The sequence below is a fragment of the Psammomys obesus genome, unplaced genomic scaffold, assembly GCF_907164565.1.
Source record: "Psammomys obesus unplaced genomic scaffold, mPsaObe1.curated_primary_1811, whole genome shotgun sequence".
In the NCBI taxonomy this organism is placed as follows: Eukaryota; Metazoa; Chordata; class Mammalia; order Rodentia; family Muridae; genus Psammomys; species Psammomys obesus.
Window position 1 is genome coordinate 6,163,563 of NW_026585626.1, and position 8,556 is coordinate 6,172,118.

An 8,556-nucleotide genomic window follows, 5' to 3' on the forward strand; every position below is an offset into this window, starting at 1 on the left:
TTATTTATTTATTTATTTATTTATTTATTTATTTATTTATTTATTTATCGTGTCTGTGCGTGCGTGCGTGCGTGCTTATACATGCCACAATGCGTGTGTGGAGGTCAAACAACTCGCAGGAACTGGTTCTCACCTCCTACCTGGTGGGTTCCAGGAATCAAACTCATGTTGTCAGGCTTTGAGACATGTACCTCCACCAGCTGAGTCATCTCGCTGGCTCCTGGCTTTTAACTCATTAAAAACAAAACAAAACAAAACTTGTTTGCTCCAAATTCAAGCTGAAAGACAGAAAGTAAAAAGACAGAGCTCCTTGTGCCCTGCTTCTGTCCTCTACCCCATAATGCTGTGTGTCAGGGCTGGTTCCCCATTTAGAGTTGCCAGGATGCGCCCGGTCAGGGAGACGCGGAGAAAGATTGATTGAAACTCTTAGGAGGAAGAGGAGATAGGAGTCTTGGCTCTTGTGCCCTCTGTGGCTGTCAGGCACAGGCTGTGAGGAAGAGCTGAAAGAACTAGGAAACAGTTTGTGGGTAAAGGAGGAGGTAGGAAAGGAGGGCAGGGGGCCTTTCCGGGCCTGGGTTTGGATTGGTACTGATACGAGGAGCAGGGGGATGAAGGTGAGCAAGATGGTGGTTGGAGTGGGTTAGCTTCAGACTTTACTCCTTGGGTCGGGGTGGAGGTGGGTGGGGTAGCAGAAGGTAGGTGAGTCACAGCGTCAGGAAGTGGTCGTAGGAATTGGTAGGTATTTGTAAAATGCTCCACAAAGAAAGTTCGGCAGCTGTGTTAACCCGCCCCCCGCTTGTGTTACCTATTTACTTCTTCTTCTTTCTTTTTTTTTTTTTTTTTTTTTTTTTCCTTCCTTTAAATCAGGCAAATGCCTGGGCCCTGAGCAGAGCTGGCCTGGGAGCTGTTGATGTAAAATTTGGTTTTGATTTTGTTTCTGGTAGCCCTTTGGACTGTTCCTTAGTTTTTAACTTTGGTGGGTTTTGTTTTATGTGCACATGGCTGTATGTGTGCAGTCATGCCCCAGTGTATGCGTGTGAGTGTTTCTGTGCATGTTTGGCAAGTGCTCTACACGTGGGCCACGTTGCTAGCTTTCCTGAAAGTTTTTTAGATGTTCGTGCGTGCATAAAGAGTATGTGGTGATCAGGGTTTTGGTTTGCAGGCTCCTATTTTTTTTTTTTTTTTTTTTTGAGCTGTGTCTTCGACTGGCCTGGAGTTTCACTACACAGGCCAGACTTGCTGTCTTAAACTCCTGTCCTGCCATTTCTGGGACTGCAGTGTCTGTCCCCAACACGCTGAGCCGTCTCTCAGACCTGTTTAAAAAAAAAAAACAACAACTGTGGATGAACATTTTTTAGTCTTAATAGCACATTAAAATCATGGGAAACAAGAGGAAAAACACATCAGAAGCCCTAATGCCAGGTATTCACCCCAAACCAGATGTATCGTAGATTCTGGGGCGTGGAAGCCGTGAACCTAGAAAGTACAACAACACAGAGTCAGCATCAGGAACCCCTGAGTTTGGGCCATCTTAACGGTTCCTGTTAGCCTGGTTTTTATTTGGACTTTCCAGTAGTTCATGGGGCGGGTAATACAAAGTGTTACATAATCGTGTTCCCTTTGAATACTGTGAGCAAATGTAAACATCTTAATGCCAAGAGGGTGTCTTTCCTAAAAAGACTGGTTTTCATTTTAATTAAGTGTGCTGCGTTCAGTGTGTGGGTGTGTCTGCAGGTACCTATCCGGGCCAGAAGAGGGCATCAGATTCCCCAGAGGGGCAGTTAACAGACCACCAACATGGGTGCTTTGAACTGAATTCTGGTCCTCTCTGAGAGCAGCATATGCTCTTAACCAGCAGGTCATCTCTCCAGCCCCAGGTCTTTTTAAATGAGGAACCTATTGTCATTCCAGGAGCCGCAGCCTTTGTTAATAACTCAGAATCCTCTGGAGAACCAGATGAGATTTTGACCCCACTGAAAGCATGGACTTCAATATTTCCTTTTTTTTTTTTTTTTTATGACATGCTTATTTTGTCTCCTCGTTGTAGTGTCTGTGTGAGGATGTCAGCTCGTCTAGCTGTGAGCTGCTGTGTGGGTGCTGGGAATGGAGCCTGGGTCCTCTGGAAGAGCAGCCAGTGCTCATAACCAGTGAACCCTCTCTCCAGCCCAGATCTTTAATTTCCTATTGCTGTTTTGGAAAAGCTAATGGGCTGAAGGCCCGAGGCCGTCTTTGTCTGTGATGAAAACCCCGAGACTTTGAAAGTAGAGATCTTACTGGAAGTGTTTTTGCTAGAAGAACTAACTGTATATTCCGTCAGTTCCAAACTAGCATGGCCGGGCTGGGGAGGCAGCTCCGACATCAAGCCTACAGGGAGTGGGAGGTGTTTCAAGAATTTGGTGCTTTTTTATCTTTACCATTGAAGTTTTTGGTTTTTGCTGCTTCCTAAATGAGTCATTATTTTTTTTTTTTAAAGGAACCTTACTTGGGGAGGGAGTGGGGAAACCAGTGTAGGGAGGTGGTGGAGCCAGCAGTGAGGTGACTGAGTTTACAACTGGGCCACCCTGCCGTTGCTTCGGAACTTGGAAGACTGGGATTATAGGCGTGCGCTGCTAAGTCCAGCTCACGTGGTGCTGCGGATGGAACCCAGGGCTATATGCTGGTCAAGCCCTCTTCCATCGGAGCTAATCCCCAGCCTCTGGATGTATTCTTTCTATGTTTCCCATAAACTTCCTGTCTGGGGAGGTGTGAGGCCCCAGGCACCCTTGAATCACTAAGGTCTGGAGCTTCTTTAGAGCCTGTCCTGGGCTGGCCTGTCTGCTCCCCTCGCCGCCTTCTACCATCCTTTGCAGACCTGGCTGGGAAGGTTTGCAAGCTCTGTGGCTTCTGCGCTTGTTTTTATGAGTGAGGGCTGAGGAGAGGGCTGGGGAGAGGACTGGTGGCTGGAAGGAGGGAGAGACGCCACACCAAGTGGGTCCCTTATGTAACGCCAGGCACTGCGAAGGAGGTATTTATATACTTCTTGTTTTATTTAGGCTTACATTAACTCATGCAGAACCAGAATCAAAGCAGCTCGCCTGGCAGCAGAAGTTTGAAGCTGTTGGGTGACCCGGCTGGCCTTGCATCCAGCCCAGGCTGGCCTCCTGAGTTCCTATTACTTCAGCCAAGTCCAGAGGAGCATCCTCTCCCCCCCGCCTCCCCCACTTGCTTCCCCTGGTTTGGGTAGCTCTTGATCTCTTTCCAGGCATCTTAGCAGACAGTAATGCCTTGACCACCTTCATATTTTCTCGGGATCGTGTTGTTCAGGGCTGCTGTTGTTTGTATGGAAGGGTTTGGTGCTTCTTTGGTGCCTGGCCAATTTTCATAGCTCCCCTGCCTTCTCCTCCCAATGCTCTTGGGACCCCAGCGTGGTTGCCTGGTGGCCCATGCAGACTAAAGTGAAGCTGAGGAAATCTGATGTCCAGGATGTGGGGCTGACTATCCGGGTGCCTGGCAGCTCCTATTCTCAGTGAGCCTGCTTATGTGGAAAGAGCTTCCTTTGAAGAAAGCAGAAGATGGGACATTGATGTGTCCTTGAGCACATGGGAATAGACAGCTAAGGGAGAGTTTTGGGGCTTTGAATCTGAGGTGACCAGGACAAAGCAGAGAGGGGCTAGTCAGAGTCCCCTCCTCCTCCTCTTCCTTATTGGGAAGGCTGCTAGCAAGGGCCAGGCTTCATAGCCTCCCAAAGGGGAACATCGATGTACCCGAGGAAGCTTCTAGAAGGCTGCTGTCCTGCCTTTATCTAGCTCAGTTCTGCTTCCTGAAAGTCCTTTGAAATTGTATCTCAGGAGCACTACAGTTGCTCTGTGGACTTCGGATGTTCACTGCCTCACGCTGTTCAGCCACGCCCAGTTTTGTGTTTTTGTTTGTTTGTTTGTTTGTGTGTGTGTGTGTTTTAACTTTCATATTCTTGTTTTACGTGTATAGCATGCCTGTGCACCGTGCACCTGTTTGGTGCCCTTGGAGGCCAGAAGAGGGTGTCGTAGACCCTAGAACCGGAGTTACAGAGGGCTGTGAGTGTCACGTGGTTCTGAGAACTGATCTCAGGTCCTCTGCAAGAGCAGCCCGTGCTCCAAACTGCTGAGCCTTCTCTTTGGCCCTACCTAGTGGTCTTTACCTAGTGCCCTTGAGCGACGGTGTGTGTGTAAGGAGGCTGCTGCAGTCTCCATGGGCGGACAGCACACTTAGGCAGAAAAGCTTAAATGCAGTACACCCAAAGGAGGTGGTGGGCAGGCTGTGTGAGGCCCTGGGGAGACCAGAGAGGGCTCAGTAAACCCGGGAATTGTAGATCTTACTCAGCGGGGCCTCAGGAGATGGGCCAGGGAGGACAGAACAAAGTGCAAAGTGCTCATTACTGGGACCTGAAAAAGGCCTGGGGGAGGGGAGGGAGGTCGAGGTTAAGGATTGGGTGGAGCAGAAGCGCCTCCTAGAAACAGGGTCTAAGAAGGACCGTGTGCCCTTTGCAGAGGAGGATGGCTGTCGTGGTGAGCCCACCCAGACAGCTGAGTGAGAGGATAGGTTAAAATGATGCCAGGCGAGGTGTTTCCTGGCGGCGGCGGGCACAGTAAGAGGGAATGCTGGAGAGGGGGTTTGGAGGCGTGCATCGCGCTGGACAATTTTTCGTGTATACGTGGTACACAGGTATGTTAGGATTTCCAGAATCTGTTTACTCAAAAGCTGGACCAGGTGGTACCAACCTGTGACGCCAGCCCTCACACAGGGAGATGAGAGGCGGAGGCCGATGAAGCCTCACACACTTCCAGCCCAGCTGGCCTGGTGCTCAGTCTCTAAGGCGGAAGGTGAGGGCTGACACCCAGATTGTCCTCTGACCTGTGCATGCATATCCTGGCACCCGGCACCCAGGCATACACACACGGATCCAGGTCTTTGCCTTTGCCTCTGTTTCCCCAGCCCCCATCAAGCTGAATTTTAAGAATGAAATGTTGAAGACTTGGACCAGGAAGGTTTAAGTCCAGCATTGCTGCTGGCTGCCTGTAAGGCTCCGAGCTAGTTACTTTAAACCTACTTTTTGCCCTCTGTGAAAAATCTGTGGGAAAAACAAAAACAAACTGTCCTAGGACAGTTGTATGAAGATTTGAACACCCAGTTCTTAGTAGGTGTTTAAAAAAAAAAAAAAAAAAACAGTTTGCCTCCTCTTCTGGTCAGAGCCATGATTTTTGTAATAGCTGGAATCCAGCATGGGATGCGAGACTTCCCTGTGGGAATCTTGGGAAAAATGGAACATCCTCAGATCGAATGGAGCTGTTTGGGCCCCCCCCCCGGTCGAGGTTGGGGAGCATTGTAGACCCAAGCTGCTGAGAACCCCGTGGCCATGCAGGCTGTGTCCCACCAAACCAAAGTCGTCGCCTGCAGCTGAAACTGGGTCCCAGGGTTGCAGGCCACAGGCCGCAGGAGGCCTGCTTTGGAGGGTAGGCCTGTGCGTGCAGAATGCCGGGCTGAGAGGTGTGCCACCCCCACCTCCCCCGCCAGTGAGCTCCTTGGGCCTGCCTCAGTGCCTCCGTCTGCACCCTGGTCTCCCATACTCAGGGAAGAGATGGCCCTCTTCCTGCTCCATAGCTTCCCTCCCCGTGCTCCCACCAATCCCTTGGCCTGTTGTGCGCCTGGGCCCCCAACCCTTGTGCCTCACCTTTGGCAGTGTAAACTCCGGCCCTCGTCTGGACAGGCAGACAGCGTCTTCCTTCAGTCCTTCGATGTTGCTTGGGAGAGGTGGGTCTGGCCCAGAAGGAGCTCTCAGTAGAGAGTGCATCCCATCAGATGGCTCCTGCCTCCTGTAGAAGCTGTCCCTCCCCAAGGCCTCCCGAGGCCTCCCGGGGCCTGTGTGTTGCCACACCGATGGGGCTTCAGTTCCTACCGTTCTGAACTCAGCTGCTTTTGACACTGGTCGGGACGGCTTCCTCCCTCCTGGCTCACTTTCTCTCCATTTCTTTGACCCACAGCGGATCTTTGAGCTGCTTCCCCAGCACCTACTACACACCACACTCTGTACTGTCACAACGCAAGGCTCTGACTCTGTCGGTGAAATCCTCACTGCACCGACTGCGTGCCGCTAGCTACCGAGGTGGTAGAGACGAGCCAACTTCAGACGTGTTTTAAAGTTAACGGTGACGTAATTCACCGGTGGGTTAAACATGGAGCTTGAAGGGAAGAGCCTAGGCCCGGTGACTCGGGGTTACGGCTTGAGTGAGGAATGGAGATTATGTTCACCTCTCCTGAGTCCTGTCCTACCCAGGACCCTTCCTCAGCAGCGGCCTCCCAGGGTGGCCCATCTGCTGTGAGTTCTTCAGAGCTTACCCTGGCTTCCTTCCCAGCCTCGCCCTCCCGGTTGGCACCTGTGCCCACGTCAGAGCCGGAGCTCCTGAACACGCTCTTTACATTACTTCTACAGGCTCTGGCTCCAGGGGATGTTGAAGGAGGAAGACACAGGAGCAAGGCGACCCTGAGGGAGTCACCAGCCGTCTTAATCCTGACACAGGTATCTTCTCTCGGATCTTTACAGTTAAAACGTGATGGCAAGGGGACCTATGGCTAGGTGGGAGAGGCTCAGGAAGAGCAGAAGGGCTGCTGTGGTCCCAGACTCCCACAGGGTTTTGGAAAATGTTTCTAGGAAATGGTCAGTGGATGCACACGTGGGTTTTTAGCATTGTCTGGAGTAGGGCAGAGACATACTGCCTAGTCTGTCTTTCAAGGGTGAAAGGATGTTTGTGGACGAAGTGACTGGGGCATTTGGAAGGCTCTGTGGTGACTGGGGTGTTAATGGAGAGTTAGAATCCTGGTGAGCAATCTTTAAGATTTTAATTTTATTTTTTTTAATTTTATTTTGTTACTTACAATTTATTCACTTTGTATCCCAGCTGTAGCCCCCTCCCTCACCCCCTCCCAATCTCACCCTTCCTCTCTCTTCTCCTCCCTTGCCCTTCCCCCCAGTCTACTGATAGGGGCGGTCCTCCTCCCCTTCCGTCTGACCCTAGACTATCAGGCTTATCAGGACTGGATAAATTGTCTTTCTCTGTGGCCTGGGAAGATTGGGCCTCCCTCATGGGGAGGTGATCAAAGAGCCAGCCACTGAATTCATGTCAGAGACAGTCCCTGTTCCCCTTACTAGGGAATCCACTTGGAGACTGAGCTGCCATGGGCTATATTGGTGCAGGGGTTCTAGGTTATCTCCATGCATGGTCCTTGGTTGGAGTATCAGTCTCAGAAAAGATTTTATTTTAATCATGTGTAAACTTGTCTGTGAGTGGATTTGTGCACAAGACTGTAGCACCCATAGAGGCCAGAAGAGGGTGCTGGATCCTCTAGGGCTGGCATTATGGGCAGCTGTGATGTGAGTGCTGAGAGCCGAACCCTGGCCCTCTGTAAGGCTGCCTACTCCCAACTGCCAAGCATGCTAACAGGCTGCTAACTCCTGCCTCTCCACTCCCTGGCAGTTAAGCGTGACTGTCAACCTGATGCCATGCAGCATGAGCTTGGAGGCACACTTCTGCGAGTGCCTGTAAAGACGTTTCCTGAGACGTGTAAGTGAGAACAAAGATTCACCCTGAGTGTGGGTGCTGCCATGCCATGAACTGTGGCACCAGGCTGAATCAAAAGGTGAAACAGAGCTGGACGTGGCAGCCCCATCCTGGCACTTGGGTGGTCGAGGCAGGAGGATCAGGAGTTCAAGGTCATCCTTAGCTTCATTGTGAGCCTGATTTTGATTGGCTTTCTTTTCTTTTCTTTTCTTTTTTTTTGTAGTATTCTTTATTTTATACTTAGTTTTCTCAATATTCTTTTCTATTATTTTACTTATTTATTTTACATCCTGATCACAGCCTCCCCTTTCTCTCCTCCCAGTCCCTTCTTCTCCCTTCTCCTTCCCCTCCCTCTTCCTCCCTTTCTCCCCTGGGACAGGAAGACCTCCCATGGATATCAACCCACCTTGGCATATCAAGTTGAGGTAGAACTGGGCTTATCTTCTCCACTTGAGGCCAAATACAGCAGCCCAGTTAGGGGAAAGGGATTTGAAGGCAGGCAACAGAGTCAGAGACAGCCCCTGCTCCTTCCTGCTGTTAGGGGTCTCATATGAAGACCCAAGCTGCACTTCTGGCCTAGTATCATCCCAAGCAAACTCTTTGGTTGGTTGTTGAATTTCTGTGGGCCCAGGTTGGTTGACTGTGTAGGTTTTCTTTTGGTACTGTTGACCTCTCTGGCTCCTTCAATCCATCCTCCTCCTCTTCCACAAGATTCCCCGAGCTCCACCTACTGTTTGGCTGTGGGTCTCTGCACCTGTTTCAGCAGCAGCTGGGTGAAGCCATTCAGATGACAGTTATGCTAGACTCCTGTCTGGAAGTATAGCAGAGTATATCATTGATAGTGTCAGAGGTGGGCCAGTCATCGGTTGGCCTTTCCCTCAATTTCTGCTCATCCTGTATATCTTATAGACGGGACAAGTTTCGAGTCTCGGGTTTTGTGGGTGGGTTGGTGCTCCCATCCCTCCATTGGAGGTCTTGCCTGGCT

The 8,556-nt window shown here is 50.6% G+C and overlaps 1 protein-coding gene across 11 annotated transcripts in view; it reads left to right on the plus strand.

The window, feature by feature from the left end:
- Positions 1–8,556, plus strand: part of Trerf1 (transcriptional regulating factor 1) — a 208,574-nt gene that overhangs the window by 80,664 nt on the left and 119,354 nt on the right. For 10 of the 11 annotated variants that reach the window (XM_055613271.1, XM_055613278.1, XM_055613248.1 and 7 more), the window contains exon 3: positions 6,446–6,532. The exons of the other annotated variant lie outside the window; for it this stretch is intronic. The gene's annotated coding sequence lies outside the window, so the exon portion shown is untranslated. The remainder of the gene's footprint in view (positions 1–6,445; positions 6,533–8,556) is intronic. 11 annotated transcript variants of the gene reach the window in all.